The 19,786-nt window shown below is 34.9% G+C and overlaps 1 long non-coding RNA gene across 1 annotated transcript in view; it reads right to left on the bottom strand.

Moving 5' to 3' along the window:
• The window catches only part of LOC140531685 (uncharacterized), a 104,966-nt gene extending 85,413 nt beyond the window's left edge, over positions 1 to 19,553 (bottom strand). The window contains exons 1-2 of the long non-coding RNA XR_011976401.1: positions 19,021 to 19,553; positions 18,012 to 18,114 (exon numbers count right to left, since the gene is read on the bottom strand). This is a non-coding gene — a long non-coding RNA (uncharacterized lncRNA). The remainder of the gene's footprint in view (positions 1 to 18,011; positions 18,115 to 19,020) is intronic.
• Between the last annotated feature and the right edge of the window lie 233 nt (positions 19,554 to 19,786).

The following is a 19,786-nucleotide window of genomic DNA, read 5'->3' as shown; positions in this document are numbered from 1 at the left end:
AATAGTACACTATTGTACCTGCTTTCCTATTGTTCAGGGGTGGGGAATTTGCAGCTTCTAGGCCATATGTACACCTCCAGGTCCTCAAATGTGGACCTTTGATTGAATCCAAACTTCACATAACAAATTCCCTTAATAAAAGAATTTGATCTGAAAACCTTGGACTCAGTCGAAAGACCACACCCAAATACCTTGAAGGCTACAAGTGGCCTCAAGACCTCAGGTTCAATACACCTGCAGACTCCTCCAATATTTGTCATTTTTTTCTGGTATGACAGGTGGGAAGTTAAACCTCACTGTCACTTTATTCTTTTTTTTCCCCCTGCTTGTTAGTGATTTAGAGCTGAGGTGTTAAACTCAAAAAGACATAGGACTACTAACAGGTAGATAAGGATTCACACAGGCCACCTATTGACCAAGAAAACCACATATTAACATTATTTATATTCTATTGTATTTTTATTTATTTGGTTAAATATTTCCCAAATTACCTTAATGCAATTCAGCCGAGCAACATGTCTGACACCTCTGATTAACAGTATTTTTAGATATAATTTAAATAGCTTAGATTTCTTACTTTGAAAACTGCCATCTCATTTAACCCTTTATCAGTTGAAGAAATGCTCTTAGTAATAAATTTGATTGAGGTCCACACACACACACACACACATACACACACATACACACATGCAATTTTGTACATATACGTGTGTGGGTGTGTGTATCTATGTATATATATATGTGTGTGTGTATATATACATAAATATTTTACACACAATTTTATATATATGGGTGTGTATGTATGTGCATATGTGTGTGTGTGAAATATAATTATTGTTCAGCCAGTTTTCAATTGTGTCTAAATATTCATCACCCCATTTATGATTTTCTTGGCAAAGACACTGGAGTAGTTTACCATTTCTTTCTCCATCTCATTTTACAGATGAGGAAACTGACACAGACAAGGTTAAGTGATTTTCCCAGAGTCACACAGCTAGTAAGTGTCTGAGGCCAGATTTGAATTCAAGAATATGAATCTTTATTGACTCCAGGACCAGAATTCTATCCAACAACCACCTAGCTATTGTGATATAGATCAACAGATGGCCAAATAAATTATAATAAACATACACACAGCTCACCTCACCTCTTCTTTACTCTTTCCCTCTCCCTATGTGTGTGTATAATTCTTATCATGTGTATATATTTGTATATTTATGTATGCATTTGCATATATGAATGTATGTATATGTGTGTGTCTACATCCATATTATATGTGTGTAGATATGTGAAAAAACACATTGATAAATCTTTTACCAGATATACTTGTTACAAATCTTGTTTCATGCTTCCCTGTTCTCCTTCTAATACTTATGGTAAATTTGTGCAAAACTTCTTAATTTTATAATAAAATTATTTATTTTATTTTTCAGTCTTCTCTATTACTTTTTTTAGCCATGAATTTTAGTATCCATACACAATTTCTTCCTTCCTTCTTTTATTTGCTTATAATCTTACCTTTCATATCTAGGACATAGATCCTTTTGATACTTATCTTGTGAGGTGCTATGTATTGGTTTAAACTTAATTTCTTCCAGGTTGCTGTCCACTTCTCTTAGCAGCTTTTGTCAAGGAGTAAGTCTTACTCTAGCAACTGGGATCTTTTTTATTTATCAAATACTATGCTACCATGTTTGTTTGATTCAGTGTATTCCTAATTCATTCTACTGATTGATCTTTCTAAAAGAAAAACAACACCTAATAAATAGTTTTATGTCATCTCATTTTATTCTCATTATAACTCTGTTCTATTTTTGAAGTTTATTTTATTGAGGAAACAGAGGCACTCAGTTTAAATGACTTGCCTAGTGTAACACAGTGCTTTATTCAATGGACCATCTAGCTGCCTCTTATTTATTAACTTACAAAGATTTGTAGATTCTGTTAATCAGTAATGTGGTATCGCTATTCAAAATTTCTAGTGAATTTTTAATATTATTATTTTAGCATCATTACCTCCAACATGATATTCAAGGTATTGGGGTGGTATTTGTTTTATTATAACAATCTATTTTGGAAAAATTACAAACTTTAAATTTTGTCTTTAAATGTTTTTGTTCAATGTCAATCAAGGATGGCTTATATAGTAGAAATCAAGTTGTTGTTGTTTTTTTTTTTTTTGTAAAGTTGCTGCGTTTTGCCAGTCTCCTACCTTTCGTGTGTGTGTGTGTGTGTGTGTATGTGTGTGCTTGTGTGTGGGGGGGGGGGTGGGTGTTGTACATTTTTCTTTTTCCTTCTTTCCTTCAGGTCTTCTCCTTTTCTTTTATGGTTTATCATATTGTCTTTTTTATTTACCTTGTTTGCATTTTTTGTTAAGCACTAAAATCTATGGTTTCTAATCCAAATTAGCTCCCAGGATATTAGTTTTTTAAACTTTCTCTGGAACTATTCAAGGGCTTCCTGCCTTTCTCCATTTTCATTGGACAGTCCATTTTTTTCATCAATGATTTTGGATTAGTGCCTCTATAGCATAAAACTAATTCATTGTAACCTGACCTTCCCTTTCGGTTTTAAAAGTAGTTTGTAGTTTTGTTATTTTTTTTCTTGCATGTGAGCTAGGTTTAAACTTAAACTTTCTCCCTTGCATTTTTGTTTGTTTGTTTGTTTTCTGGATCCTTTTTCTAGTTCTCATAATTTGTGTGATTTTCTCTCTTGCTTTTTGCCTTTTCCTGCTTTCACAGCTGAAATTTCCAGTCAAGTCAAGGTAGCCTAATCCTACTGATGTTGATAGTTTAGAAAATGTGGCCCAGTCTCCTCCTTGTCCAAAATCTCGAGCATTAGATTTTTCAGTTTCTATTCTCCCTCCAATAAAATGAAGAAAATCTTTTACTTCTATCCAATTCTGTGCTACCCAAGTCTCCTTCACTCCTCCATTCCCAACTGGCCCTTGCTTTCTGTTTCATGGGTGGACTAAATCTGTTACTGCTATATCTTATAAGTTCAGGGACTGATGAGAGGACTTAGGCAGGGTCCTCTTTACCTCAGAAGATATGTCTGCACTCTCATTTTGTGCATTCAGCTTTACTTCCTTTATTTTTTACTTATTTTTCTTGAATTTTTCAATTTACAGATTTTTATAGAGAATAAATACTTTCCCTTCTTAATGACCATTGTGGTTAACAATTCTGTGTTAATTCAACTAACTGACCAGGACATTTTATTCTCCAACTATACCATTCCAAAGCAAAATTATTTATAAACTGTGGCCTTGTGTCTAGCAACCTTTTCAAAAAGCAAAATACATAGAATCCCTGTCCTCTACATTTTATGTTAAAGTGCTAAAAATATAAAGATGGATACAGGAGTATGGGGATTAAAATTTCAAACAGCATGATTGAGAAATTTTAGATTCTGGGCTGAAATTTTTCAGAAAGATAATCTTAGAGACATGAATACAATGCATAATTTATGTTCATGAAAAAGATACAGTCAAACTGTAGATCATATCAGAAAACCCTGATAGCTTGCTTCCACATCAAATTAGATTTCTCCTCAAATGCAAGTAATGATTTCCCAAGGAATCCAATGACTCTTTGGCAATATCCGCTACCTTTTAATTTAAGAAAACAAATGAAATTTTGATTTAGTGATTGACTTTTATAGGAATATTCTGTAAATCTGTGTGTGGTTTTTTTTTTACCATTACTGCAAAACTCTGAGAGGGAAATGAGTCATTCAGCGGTGTTTCCTTATCCATTGATGACTTTGATCCTAAGTTCAATACAGTTACCTTGAAAATCCCCACTGCTCAACTCAGCCTGGCAAATAATGGATTTGTACTTGTCCAAAGGAAAGACTAGTCATTTACCTTATCATACCTCATTCATATCTTTTAGTAGAAAAAAATAGGTGATAAATCAATTTGCCATGCTGGTATGTATTTATATAAACATATGTGTATGTATATATGTACGTGTGCATACACACCTATATGTATGCAAGTATGTTTATAGATGTATATATGCATATGTGTGTGCATATGTATGTATATACATATGTGTGTGTATATACACACATATATGTACATATACATATATACACACATGTATACATATGCATATGTATGTATACATATGTATGTATGTATATATGTTGGTTGGTTGTTGTCCTCCATTCTTGAAGAAAACCAAAATGACATCACCATGATAAAGTGAAACATCAGCGTGTCCAATTGTGGCTGATCGGACCAATATGAGCTTAGAATTCTCTACCACAGGTTGGGCACAGACAGTTTGTGTTAATATTTGCCGTGGATACTCCAAATATTCACATCCTACATTAACTTTGTGCTGTCTTGATTCTGCTTTTCTCATAGAGAACAGCACCCTTTTGGATGTGGGCACACCATGCTGAGCAGTCCTGTGCCAGTGTTTCCCATGTTACATGGTCAAATCCAAAATATATTTTAAAAATTTTAAGGAAAATTACTTTTAAACCATATTTCAACTTATAAAAGAAATTAAAGCATAATATGCACCTCCCCTTCAATTGGCACTTCTGTTATATCTTCCATGTGCCTCTTACACAATATTTGCGAACCAGGAGCTCCTTAGCATGGGTACATCCTCTAAGAATTTGGATAATAACCTGTAAGGCTGTAGCAATGACTTCATTACAAGTCATTCCCCAATTGCAAATGGTCAAAAGATATGAACAGTTTTCAGAGAAAGGAATCAAAGCTATCTATACTCATTTTAAAAAATGCTCTGTCCCTATTCATTAGAGAAATACAAATTAAAACAACTCTGAGACACTCTATCACCCTATCAGATTGGCTAATATGACAGAAAAGGAAAATGATAAATATTGCAGAGGATGTGAGAAAACTGAGACATTAATGGTGTCGCAGCTGGTGGAGTGGTGAAATGACCCAATCATTCTGGAAAGCAATAAGGAACTATGTCCAAAGGGCTAAAATAATGTGCATCCCCTTTGATCCAGCAATACCACTAGTATATTTGCATCCCCAAAAGAAAAAACAAAGCAAAAGAAATGACTGTAAAAAATTATTTGTAGCAGCTCTTTTCGTAGTGGCTAAGAATTAGGAATTGAGAGGATGTCCACCAATTGGGAATGACTGAAGAAGTGATGCCATATGATTGCAATGGAATATTATTGTGTCATAAGAAATGACAGCAATGTGACTTTAGAAAAACCAAGAGAGACTTACATGAACTGATGTCAATTGAAATGAGCAGAACAAGGAAAACAATGTCCACAAGCAACAGTAATTTTGTACAATGAAGAACTGTGAATGACTTAGGTATTTTCAGCAATATAATGATGCAAGACAGATCAAAGTATACTACTTTTCCATAATTTTTTCTTTTGTTCATGCTTTCCCCCTCAAAATTTGACTAATATGGAAATGTTTTACATGATTACACATGTATAACCTATATAAGATTCCTTACCATCTCAGGGAAGGGGCATAAGGAATGAAAGGACAGTTTTTACATGTAATTGGGGAGAAATAAAATAATTGGTAAAAAAATTAGTAGAAGGAAATGACAAAAAAAGAAATAGTTTCATGAGGTCATATGACCAAAAGAATTGCTTACTTGGTAGCCAAATTTTTCAAAATGAATATATCTGAATTTAGATTAAGAAACTGAAATGAAATGCTGATACTATAAACAAATTAGGGGAACAAGGGAGAGTGTCAGATTCATGGAGAATGGAGAAATTCACTACCAAACAAGAGATAGAGAACATTATGAAGTGTAAAATGGATAATTTTGATTACATTAAATTGAAAAGTTTTTGCTCAAACCCAGTGCAACCAAGGTTAAGAGGGAAGCAGAAAACTGGGAAAGAATTTTTACAAGTAGTATCTGTGACAAAAGTCTCATTTCTAAAATATATAGAGAACTGAGTCAAATTTACAAGAATACAAGTTATTTACCAATTGATAAGTAGTCAAAGGATATGAACAGGCAGTTTTCAGAGGAAGAAATTAAAGTTATCTATAGTTATATGAAAAAATTCTCTAAATCAGTACTGATTAGAGACATTCAAATCACAATTCTGAGATACCACATCATATCTATCAGATTGCCTAACATGGTACAACAGAAATATGATAAATATTGGAGGAGATTTGAGAGAGTTGAAATATTAATTCACTGTTGATGGAGTTGTGAGCTAAATCAACCATTCTGCAGAGCAATTTGGAACTATGCCCAAAGGGCCATCAAAAAAAATAATGTGCATACCTTTTGACCCAGCAATATTGTTTCTAAGGCTGTATCCCAAAGAGATCATAAAAATGAGAAAAGGTCCCACATGTACAACAATATTATAGCAGATCTTTTTGTGGCAACCAAGAACTGGAAATCAAATGAATGCTCTTCAATTGGGGGAATGACTGAACAAGTTGTGGTATATAAATAGGAATACTATTGTGCTACAAGCACAGACAAACAGTCGGACTTCAGAAAAACTGGAAAGACTTATATGAACTGATGCTGAGTGAAATGAACAGAACCAGGAGAACATGGTACACAGTAATAGTCACAGTAAGGGAGGATTGTTTCTGATCAACTTAGCCCTTCACAGTAATGCAGGGACCTAAAATATTCCCAAAGGACTAGAGGCAAAATGCCATCCACATACAGAGAAAAAACTGTGGGATTAGAACACAGAATGAAGCAGACTACTTTTTCTTGTGTTATATTTTGTTTCGGTTTGTTTTTTCTCATGGTTTCTCCCATTCATTTTAATTCTTCCATGCATCATGACTAATGTGAAGATATGTTTAATAGGAATGCATGTGTAGAATCCATATAAGACTGAATGCCATCTTGGGGAGAGAAGGAAGGGGGGAGAGAAAATTTAAAACTTATGAAAGTGATTGTTGAAAACTGAAAGCAAAATTTTTTTTATAAAGCCTATATAATACATACTACATGCTGTGTTCAGAGCTAACAAACAAACAAACAAAAGAAATAGAAATGAGTGAAAGCTGGGACTCAACTGAGCTCTACTACAAACTTCTGCAGACACCTATAAAAAGTGAATCTGAACAAATTTTAGAGTGACAGAATCCACTGGGAGACAGTGTGGCAAATTTCCAGCTCAACACAGATTAGAAGGTGGATGGGACGAATCTGTTACATGGGACTGGGAGAGTGTAGAATGTGGGCTGTAGCAATATAGACTCTGCCACAGTTATAGCAGAGTGGCAATGGTCCTGGGCAGACTGAATCAGATGCAGCAGTGTGAATTCCCAAACCTCTCACCACAGGACTGGAGATCAGCAGAACTGAGTAAGACAGAAGAGCAAGACCCATGGCAGGAGCTACAGCCACTCCTGAAGTGATTAGCCCACAGACAAAATATTTGAAAGCCACCTACTTGAACTTCCAGGAACCAAGAGAGTGGAGTAAACTGTAAGTGTTCCCACCCTCCTGTTGTTGACCTCTGAAAACTCAGAGAATATTGCCCCAGAAAAAAATCCTGGAATAGTGGATTCAGTAGAAGGATTACAGCAGTCTTTCAACTCAGGAGGCTAGAGAGATCAATGGGAAGGGTTGTTCTTGCTGTGGCTGAAGGGGACCAGTGCAGGACTGGAAGCATCGCAGCAAGCACCGTCTCAGTGACCTGCAGAAGAGCCTGAGCTTCAGGTGGGGTGAAGGTAAGCTCAAACACAAGGACCCCAGGCCTGCCTTAGCACAGCGGGGGAATTGGGTAAAGACCAGTACAGATGGGGTTCACCAGTCCCTAAGCCTTCCTGCACTCTATTGAAGACATAGGGGAGGAGGAAACTTCTAGTGATCAGACTACCCCCCCACACACACACACCCCACACAAGGAGCTGCAGTGTAACCCTAAGGAAACTCAAAAGGACTTCACTTGCCTTGGCTTTGGCACATACCAGCCAGCTCAGCACCAAGTAAGCTGCAGCATTATATAGCTTCTAGTTGAAAGGACCAGAGGCCACAATACACAAAAGTCAGAAACCAGGCCCTAAACTCTCAGCATAAGAAAAGTGGGACAGAATCACGTGTGGCTCTCGAAGCAGAAATCCACTTTAAAAGCCAGGACAAAAGCCAATCAACATGAGCAAGAAACAAATCAGAAAAGCAAAGCACATAGAATCTTACTATGGGGACAATGAAAAACAAAATATGTCCTTAAAAGAGGATAGGACATCTGAATATACCCACATCTGAAACTTCAAAAGTGAATATGAACTGGTCTCAAGCCCAAAAAGCATTCTTGGAAGAGCTCAAGAAAGATACTAAAAGTCAAATTAGAGAGGTAGAAGAAAAATTGTAGGATGATTTAAAAAATACAACTGACAAAATGAAAAAAGAATTCACTGAAGAGAGTAGCTCATTAAAAGTAAAACTGGCCAAAAGACAAGGAGTTACAAAACTTAACTAGGAAAATTGGACAAATGGACAAGGAAATACAAAAGCTAACTGAAGAAAACTATTTGTTAAAAATTAGAATGGAGCAAGTACAAGCTAATGATGCTATGAGACATCAAAAATAAATTAAACAAAATCCAAAAAATGAACAAAATAGAAGAAAATGCAAAATATCTCCTCGGAAAAACAACTGACCTCTAAAATAGATCCAGGAGAGTAAATCTAAGAATTATTTGTTGACAAGAAAGCCATGATAAAAAAAGCCCTGGACAATATCTTCCAAGATATCATCAAGGAAAACTGTCCTGAGGTCCTAAATCCAGAGGGCAAAATAATCAACAAAAGAATCCACTGATGACTTTCTGAACCAGATATCAAATTGAAAACACCAAGGAATACTTTTGACAATTCCCGAACTATCAAATCAAGAAGAAAATACTGCAAGCAGCCAGAAATAAACAATTCAAACATCGTGGAACTACACTCAGGAACACATAGGACCTTGCAACTTCTACATTAAAAGATTGGAGGGATTGGAATATGATATTCTGTAATGAAAGGAATTTGAACTACAATAAAGGATCAATTATCCATCAAAATTGAGCATAATCTTTCAGGAAAGGAGATGGGCATTCAATGACATAAAGGATTTCCAGACCTTCCTGATAAAAAGGCCAGAGCTCAGTAGAAAATTCTTCAAATACAAGACTTAAGAAGCATGAAAAGGTAAGCAGTGAAAAAAAGGGTCATTTAAAGTTAGACTAAAAATTAATTGGAAACTAAATCATCTTATCCTAAAGAATGAGTGGATCAAACAACACATCATAGAAATAATCCCTAATTTCATTCAAGAAAATGACAATAATAAGACAATCTACCAAAACTTATGGGGATTCAGCAAAGGCAATTTTCAGGGGAAGTTTTGTATCTCTGAATGCCTATATGAATAAAATAAAGAAAGAGGAGATCAATGAATTGGGCATGTAATTGAAAAAGCTGGAAAAAGAAAAAAATTTAAAATCCCCAATTAAATACCAAATTAGAAATACTGAAAACCAAAGGACAGATTAATAAAATTGAAATTAAGAAAGCTATTAAACTAACAAATAAAACTAAGAGCTGGCTTTATGAAAAAAGAACAGGAAAAATTGATAAGCCTTTGGTCAACTTTTTTTAAAAAGGAAAGAAAAAAAATCAAATTAGCAATACTAAAAATGAAAAGGGTGAACTCACTTCCAATGAAGAGGAAATTAAAACCATAATTAGAAATTACTTTGCCCAACTGCATGCCCAAATATTTAACAATCTTAGTGAAATGGATGAATATTTACAAAAAAATATAAACTACCCAGATTAACAGAAGAGGAGGTAACATACTTAAATAATCCCATCTCAGAAAAAGAAATTGAGCAAGCCTTCAATCAGCTTCCTAGGAAAAAATATCCAGGGCAGATGGATTTACAAGCAAATTCTATCAAACATTTAAAGAACAGTTAATTTCAATACTATACAATGCAATAGTACTGGGGGAAACTGGGGAAGAAGAAGTCTTACCAAATTCTTTTTATGATAGAAATATGATTCTGATTCTAACCCAGTAAGAAACAAAACAGAGAAAAAAACTACTGACCAATTCCCTAATGAATATTGATGCAAAAAATTTAAATAAGGTATTAGCAAAAAGATTACAGCAATTTATCATTTGGGTAATATACTTTGATCAGTTAGAATTCACACCAGAAACGCAGGGTTGGTTCAATATTAAGAAAACTATGAGCAAAACTGATCATATCAACAACAAAACTAGCAGAAACCATATGATTATCTCAATAGATGCAGAAAAAACTTTTGACAAAATACTACACCCATTCCTACTGAAAACACTGGGAAGCATAGGAATAAATGCAGCCTTCCTTAAAACAAGTAGCATCTACCTAAAACCATCAACAAGCATTATATGTAATGGGGATTAGCTAGGTGCATTTCCAATAAGATCATTAATGAAGTGAGTATGTCAATTGTCACCACTGTTACTCAATATGGTACTATAAATATTAACTTTAGTAATAAGAGAAGAAAACAAAATTGAAGGAATTAGTACAGGCAAAGAAGAAGCTAAGTTATCACTCTTTGCAGATTACATGATAGTATACTTAGAGAATCCTAGACAACCTAGTAAAAAACTACTTGAAATAATAAACAACTTTGGCAAAATTTCAGAATACAAGATAAACCCACATAAATCGTCTGAATTTCTATATATTACCAATAAAACTCAAAAGCAAGAGATAGAAAGGGAAATCCAATTTAAAGTAACTCTAGACACTATGAAATATTTGGGAGTCTAGCGGCCAAAACAAACCAAGGGACCATATGAACACAATTACAAAACACTTTTTGCACAAATAAAATCACATTTAAATAATTGGAAAAACATCTGTTGCTCATGGTTAGGTCAAGCTAATTTAATAAAAATGATGATTCTACCTAAATTAATTTACTTATTCAGTAACACATCAATAAAACTATCAAAAATTATTTTCTAGAACTAGAAAAAAATATCAAAATTCATCTGGAAGTACAAAACGTCCAGAATATCAAGTAAATTAATGAAAAGAAATGCTAGGGAAGGTGGTCTAGCCATACCAGATTTTCAGTTGTATTATAAAGCATCAATCATCAAAACCACTTGATACTGGCTGAGAAACAGAGGGGTAGATGAGTGGAATAGGTTCGAGACAAAGTAGTGAAGGATTATTGTAGTCTGCTGTTTGACAAACCCAAGGACCTCATCAGTTTCTGGGATAAGAACTCACTGTTTGACAAAACTGCTGGGAAAACTAGAAAAATAACGTGGTTGAAACTGGGCATAGACCAATGCCTGGTACCATATACCAAAATACTGTTCAAATGAGTACACAATATAAGTGCAAAGCTGATACTATAAACAAATTAGAGGAGCAAGAGTTTATTTTCCAGATGTATGGAGAATGGAGAAATTTATGACCAAACAAGAGACAGAGAGTTTTATGAAATGCAAAATGTCTAATATTAATTACATTAAATTGGACACACAATCAAAACAATATAGAATGTATGTATAGAACCTACACAAGATTGCATGCTATCTTGGGGAGGGAAGTGTGAAGGAGAGGGAGAAAATTTAAAACTTATGGAAATGAATGTTGAAATCAGAAAACAAAAAAATTAATTTAAAAAATAAAGTAGAAATACAGTTTGTGGATAAAAAGAGAAATAGAAACATAGTTTGTATCAGCCTGTATTTGAAGCCTTTCCAGCTGTTGAGATCCTTTTATAGTGCGCTGCACAAGCACAACTTGGCAGAAGCTATATGATCCAGTGGAAAGAGCGTTGGACAGACCGACAAAGGACTTGGGTTAAAATAAACATTTCTTCTCTTGTTACTATTGTGTCCTTAGATAACTCCAGTTTCCTCTATAAAATGATGAGGTTGGACTCTCAGCAATACATTTATGATCTTAATAAATGTCATAAAACCCTTCCACAATGAGACTTCTTGAAAGTATTATTTTACCTTAATCTTTCTGTAAAGGTTGGTTTGCCAATTTCCTAGCAGCATAAAAATCAAGGGTAAATGAGAAACAAAATGGATTACCTGGAGGATCTGTGAAAAATACTTTCTTAGGTCACTGTCTTAACATATATCTACTAGCTTATATATGAAGTAAAATTAAAAACCCTAAGATGCTATCCATTTAGAGAAAAATGAAGAGGGAAAAAAGACAAAAAAAATTACATATATATATGTTCATAATACCTTTGTTTTCCAAAATTCTCCCTCAAAAAAAGAAAAAGAATACCTCAATCTACAGTAACAATGAGAATCTTTGTTATGCAAAATAGGTCCATGTTTTCATCATATCCAAAAATGCATCTCTAATTTTGTAGTTTGAGTTTATCACCCTTCTCTCAGAATGCAGATGGCATATTCATAAATATTCTTCTGGAGTTAGCATTGATTAATGCATTCATTGGAGTTCTTAAGTCCTTTTAAGGTTGCTTTCCTTTATTGATTCTTGTTTAATTTTTTAAATTGTTTTTCTAGTTCTGATCATTTCACTCTGGATCAGTTCATATAAGTCATTCAAGATTTCTCTAAAAGTATCCTTTTCATTATTGATAAAATACAATAATATTCCATTATTTCCATTATATTTTGTTTATCCAATATCCAATTTATTAGTATCCAAAAAGTGCATATGTGTATACATGCACACACACACACATATATATACATATATGTATAATCTATGTATATACACTATAATGGGCATATTCTTTACACACACAAACATATATTTAAAGTCTGTGTGCTCTTATACATGTACTTTGATTAAATCCTAGACAATGAGAATAAGGCATTTCACTTAAAACCAAAAAGAATCAAATATCACATTATAGAGCAGCTTAGGTTGTAATTCCACCTCAGACACTTATGAGCTAGAGAACACCAGACAATTTAGTTAACATCACTGAATGTCATTTTCTTTACCTATAAAAAGGGGATAATAGCAGCACCTGCCTAACAGTGTTGTTGTAAGGACTAAAGAAGAAGAATATAGAAAAATATGTGTGTACACACAGACATGTATATACATACATATATACTGTATATGTATATATACACATATATGTGTACACATATATAGTAAACATTATAGTGCTATATAACCAACAATACTCATAATAAAAACAGTATCATAAATACTCACAATTTCCTCAAATCTCAACATACTATCAGTTCATTTGGAGAGAGGGAAGAGAAAATAGCACAGTTTTGGATTAGCAGTTAAGGTGATTTACATTAGGCCCTCTGGAGATCCTCAGACTTCTTTAATAGAGTGGACAGGAAAATGGAAATAGCACAGATTAGGGTTGCTCTCTTCTCAACGTCATCTTTGTGTTCCTAAGAATCCAAGAAATGGGAGATATAATATAGAAGTACAGGTTGAACCTATTCAGAAAAAGCATGATCAGTTTATCGTGTATGATAGAGAAGAGAATGGCAAGTTTTTGATTTTCAGCTCCACAAGGAGGCAAAATGTACTTAAAGAAATTAAAAAACCATATACTACCACATAGGTAGTCATATACTAACTGAAGAGAGTTCATTGCATATGCTGCTGACCACTAAAGCAGGTAAGGCAAACAATTTACATGTATTAAAATGGTTGTGTAATGTGGACAAGCTAGAAGCCTTCCCAAAAAGGTCTGGGTTGAAGCAAAGGTGTCCATCATCACAACTATAATTAAATACTGTAATAGAAGTGCTACCTATAGCAATGAGATGAAAAAGAAATTCACGGAAAAAGAATAGGCAAAGAGGAAACGTAACTTCTGATCTTTGAGTATGATGTGGCAGTATACATATAGAATACTAGAAAATCAAGTAAAATCTAGTTGAAAAAAATGAACAACTTCAGTAAAGTTTCAGGGTAAAAAATTAACCCATATAATTCATCAACATTTTTATATACTACTAATGAAGTACAGCAACAAGAGAGCAAAGAGAAATTCCATTTAAAATGACGAGACAATAAAAAAATACTTATGAGTCAACCTGCCAAGGCAAACTCAGGAACTACAGATAGATAGATAGATAGATAGATAGATAGATAGATAGATAGATAGATAGATAGATAGATATACACATGTATGTATATGTGTGTACATATAGACACACATATGTGTGTGTCTATATATACATATATATATGTTACTTTTCACATGCAGACACATCTAAACAATTAGCCAATCCACTATAATAAAAATGAAAATGTTACTTTAATTTGTTTATTCATTTTCATATAAAACTATCAAAATTATTTTATAGAGCAAAAAAATAAAAGCAAAACTCATTAAGAAGAACAAAAAGTCAAAAATATTAAAGAGGTCAATGAAAAAATATGTGAAGAAAGGAGGCCTAGAAGAATCAGATTTCAGCAATCTGGTACTGCCTGAGAAATAGAACTGGAGATCAGTGGAATAGATTAGATATGCAACTCTTTGACAGATGCAAAGATCAAAGTTTTGGGAACAAGAATTCACTATTTGACAAAAACTGCTGTAAAACTAGAAAGCAGTTTGGCAGAAACTAGGGTTTAACTATATCATACGCCATGATAAGGTCAGAATGGGTACCTGATATAGACTTAAAGAAAATGAGGAGAACATGGACAATTTTACCTATCAGATCTATGGATAAGAAAAGAATTTAAGACAAAAGAAGAGATAGCGATGGTCATAGATTGTAAAACACATAATGTTAATTATAGTAAATTAAAAAGGTTTTGCATAAGCAAAACCAATGAGGCCAAGATTCGAAGAAAAGTAGGGGGAAAATTAACAGCAAGTTTCTCTGGTAATAGCCTTATTTCTCAAATATATAGAAAACTGAATCAAATTTACAAGAAAATGAATCATTTTTAAGTGGACAAAGGCTCAAAGAGTATTTACAGGCAGTTTTCAGAAGAAGAAATAAAAGCTATCTACATGAAAAATGCTCTAAATCACTATTGATTAGAAAAATGCAAATTAAAACAACTATGAAATACTGTCTCCCATATAAGAGACTAGCTAATATGACACAAAAAGAAAATTACAAATGTTGGTGTGGATGTGGAAAAACTGGGAGACTAATGAACTATTGGAAAGTAAAGTGAACAGGACCAGAACACTGTACACAGTAATAGCACTGTTGTATGGTGATCAATTGAAAACGACTTTTCTGATCAACATAGTGATTCAAGACAGTTCCAAAGAACTCATATTAAAAAACGATTTCCACCTCCAGAAAAAAAACAAAACAAAAAGAGATGGAGTTTGAGTACAGTTGAAGTATGCTGTTTTTACCTTTTTTTTTTTTTGCTTTCTTTACTTGTCCTGCCTTTTTTTTTTTTTTTTTTGGCAACTTGGGCAAAATAGAAATATGTTTTACATGATTTCACATATATAACGGATATCATATAACTTGCTTTCACAATGGGTGGGAGTGGAGAAGGAGGGAGAGATAGAAGTCAGAACTCAAAATTTAAAGAAACAATTGAATGTTAAAAAACTAATTGCTTAATGAAATATATGTATCACATGGCAGTATGTTACTATAATAACTAGAAATACAACTTTATCAGCTGTAGTGAAGACAAAAATTATATATTGTTTTTCCACAATAATCCGCTTGGCACTAAATTAAATGTGTGTACATATACATGCGTATGTATATATGTCATATATGGATATATACATATATATTTTATATGTGTGTTATGTGTATAGGTATGTATGAAATGTATTTATTTTCAGTTGTTTCAGTCATATCTGACTGTCACCTCATTTGGGGTTTTCTTGGCAGAGATACTGATGTGGCTTGCCATTACTTTTTCCAACTCATTTTACAGAGGGGGAAATTGAAGCAAACAGGGTTAAGTGATTTCCCCAGGGTCACACAGTAAGTGTCTGAGGCCAGATTTGCAATCATGAAGATGAGTATTCCTGACTCCAGGTCCAGCATTCTATTCACTGTGACATCCAGCTGCCTATGATAAACACACATGCACATGCATGCACACACACACACTTACATACACACTAAGCAAGAGGTATAGAGGATCACAGGAGACAAAATGGAAAGTCTGCTTACAGGAAATTTAAAAGAAAATAAATGTAGCCAAAATTAGGAAAAAAAGCAAGAAGCTAGGGAAAAATAACAAGTTACTATGAGAACAATCTCATGTCTTAAATATATAGGGAACTGAGCCAAAATTATAAAAAAAAAAAGCCATTCCCCAATTGATAAATGATCAAAGTATATGAATAAGTAATTTTTAGATGCAAAATAAAGTGAGCACAGGAGGAAAACATTGTGTATAGTAACAGCAACATTATAATGCTAATCAATTTTATGCAATGACAATTCTGAGGGACTCAGGACAAAAATGTTATCCACCTCCAGAAAGAGAACTGGTGTACTCTGAGTGTAGACTGAAGCATATTTTTCATTTTATTTTTCTTGCTTTTTTTGAAGCATTTGAGAAAATGCATCAAAGACATATATAATAAAAAGGAGGACATCAAGGACCCCTCCAAATAGAAGCCAATAATATGTTTATATATTATGTACAAAGCATTCTATCTTGCACAATCACCTCCCACAAATGTATTGATTCATACATGAAAATAATACATTAAATAAAAGGTAAAAATAATTAAATACATTCCAAAAAGTTCCAAGACCCTAAAAAATAATCTTTATTGATTAGGTAATTATTGTCAAGTTGATAAAATCATGATAAAATGCATGCCTTTATTGATTACTCAAAAAAAGCATTTTATTCTGAATTCATGACCTTTCATATAATGTAAATAGATAAAATGAATGCAGGTATTTATATAAACTTTGTAAACTATTCTCCATTTAAAATATACCACCAATATTGGCAGGAATGATTGATGCAAATGATGTCTGATTGCAAGTAGATATACTAAACCCATCATGATTCTGCCTAGTCCTAAATCCATTATCATCTCTCCTGCAAACAACTAAGAATCGTTATCAAAGTGAGAATTGGAACAACATCAATGGATAAAATCAAGTTGTGTATCTCCATCAAAAAGCACATTAAACAACTTCATCTCAGAAACTTTCTCCACTGATAGTAAGATGTCAGATAGACTCAATAAGTTGAAATCTCTTATTGTATGGCAATGAAAAACAGAGACTGAAAAATTTGAGCTTGAATTGGGAAGTCAAATAGAATCAATGGACAAAGGTGATACTTATAAATGCTTTGGTCTTCTTCAGGCAAGAAACACTAAACAGTTATAAAGAAGAAAATTGAGATTGCCTACATCAAGACACTTAATGGTAACCTGAAGTCAAAGAGACACAATAGTAGAATAAGTTTAGAGTGATCAATGCCGTTACCAGCCTGTAACTTTGGAGACATAAAATAGGAAATAATAGATTCCAGGAGTGTCAAATCCAAACACCTCTAGATATGAACAAAACACAGGGTCAACCATTCCAAGACAGTTACAAAAGAGAATAATTGGTTTTAGATACACATTGCTGAAATTGAGTATAACTGGTATTTGTTTTTGTGTCTGAAAGAGGGTATGAAATGGCTAAGAGAAGCAAAATGGCTCCATGGATTACCTTTTAATTAGCTCAATCAGCAACAAACATGTACAATGAATCACTGAACAAATTACTTTCATGATACGCAGAAAGAAGGATAAAATACCAAGTCACCAGTGAGCAGGGAGAAAGCCATAGACTAAGGATTTGGGCCCTCACCCCTAGCAGTAAGGAACATGAGAATTTGAATAGCCTGCCAACCAAAACATTGGTATCTTTCAAAAATCTAGCAAGTGGTAGCTCTGGGACTGATAAAACCCCCATGTTCAAACAGCACAGGGCAGCTCTTCACCTAGAGATGGCTCAATGCTGACTGCCCAAGAATAGAAGGCTCATTGGGACTCAATGGGGGTGAGTGCTCTCTATCCTCGTTCAGGGCCCATCACTCCATCACTTACCCTTGATTAGTGCTAGTGCATCCAGGTGTCTCTCCTTCCTTCCTTGCTGAATCTGAACCCAGTGGTTAGTTTATCCAGTTCCACTGACCAAGAGGATGGGATCCTGCAGGAATGGGCTCTGGAATGTCAGTAACTGACGTGGATAGATGAGTGAATACCCACCTATTAAGTCTCATTAATGCAATCTGGGACACATCCAGAAACATGTGGTAGGCCATTGCTTTTTGTTGGTGGTGTCTGTAGTGTGGAAGGTGGGGCTCTTAACCTGGGCATGCGTATGCTAAAATCATGCAGGGGGGACAGTGGAGCAGTTCTCGTTGCTCTCATAAGCCAACCTCACTTAAGGTTCCAATTTTGACCCCGGACCAAGAGCTCAAAGAAACCCACAATCCAGAAAAGGGTGAGCAGCTGGGGGGAAGCCCCAACCTGGAGGAGGAGGGCTGTAAACCTGTTCCAGGTGTGATTGCCCCAAGGAAGAACCCATGAGACAGAGCAACAATAAAAGCTTGAGGGGGAGACTCACTCGCCTGGGGGAAGGGACAAGAGAGGACTGTGTTCACCCCTTGGCTGTTTTTGCCAGTGAAAGAGTAGCCAACACTTCGAGGGACTCAGGCCCTCACACCCCTGGTATTAGCCCCCCAATGCACTCCAAAACATGTAAGGATCTTGGAAACGCCAATTAGCACCCCCTAAAACTAATACTACCAAAAAGGTAGGAAATGTGAGAACCTCAAAATTCCCACTGGACCCTGCTAAAAGCAGGGGCACATTAGGGCTATTTAAGAGTTTATCTTAAGAGTTCAGCATAAGCCATGAGAATAAAAAACACCCCCAAAGTGGCACTGAGGGACACCCCCTTTGTAGACTACAGGGACACAGACTAGGAGGGAGAAGCCACCTATTACCAGCAGAATGAACCTCTCTCCTCCTACACACCCCAGGCTAATATCTTGGGAGGGTACTCTGGAGAAGGGATAAGCCCTACAAAGGTAATGAGCCAGTGACTCACCAAATCCACAGCAGAGGTGACAGACTTTGCCCATATATCTTGTCTGTGAAGTCATCAAGGAAATTCAAACCATCCATCCATTTCATATCATTGGCTTTGGGACTTGGATTAGAATTAGGAGAGGGGCTATGCACCTTCCTAGCAATACTGTGGTGTATCTCTCTCTGCATTAGGACTAACAAAGAAGCTGGTGTAAGTTTAGGACTTCCACCTAACTGGAAGAGTTCTGCAATGTAGGCCTCTCTTTTTGATGGGGAGGGGTGGGGAGGGGTGAAAAGGCAGTAGATTAAGTAAAAAGCAAGTGGGTCCTCACCCCTAGCCATAAGGGGCCAGGTGGAAATGCAGGTTTCCTTTGAACAGCATGCAAGCAGGAACAACACCTTAGTTAGAATAACTTGCATGTGGGAGCTCTGGGGCTGTCCCTCTCTGGATAAGTCCTTGTAGGAAAATAAAATTCCTAGGCTCCAACTGCACATAAGGTATGCTTAGACAGCTCTTTGAGACTCAGTGGAGATGAGAGCTCTCTGTCCTCGGAACGGCCCACCACCTGGTTCCCTCCATTTGATTACTGCTAGTTAATTCCAGGTTTGAACAAACTATTTTGGCTAGTTCACAGATCATTACTACCAGAAGTTGCAGGAATTTCCTGATTGCAGAGACCCGTTTTATTCATTATGAGGAAGTGTTAGAAACTGTGAAACATACTGCTGCATCTACAAAATTGCTACAAAGACATGATGAAGGGATAAGAATTGTACACCAGAAT

The sequence above is a fragment of the Notamacropus eugenii genome, chromosome 3, assembly GCF_028372415.1.
Source record: "Notamacropus eugenii isolate mMacEug1 chromosome 3, mMacEug1.pri_v2, whole genome shotgun sequence".
In the NCBI taxonomy this organism is placed as follows: domain Eukaryota; kingdom Metazoa; phylum Chordata; class Mammalia; order Diprotodontia; family Macropodidae; genus Notamacropus; species Notamacropus eugenii.
Note: the sequence above shows the minus strand (reverse complement) of the source record. Positions and strands in the feature narration are given on the sequence as shown.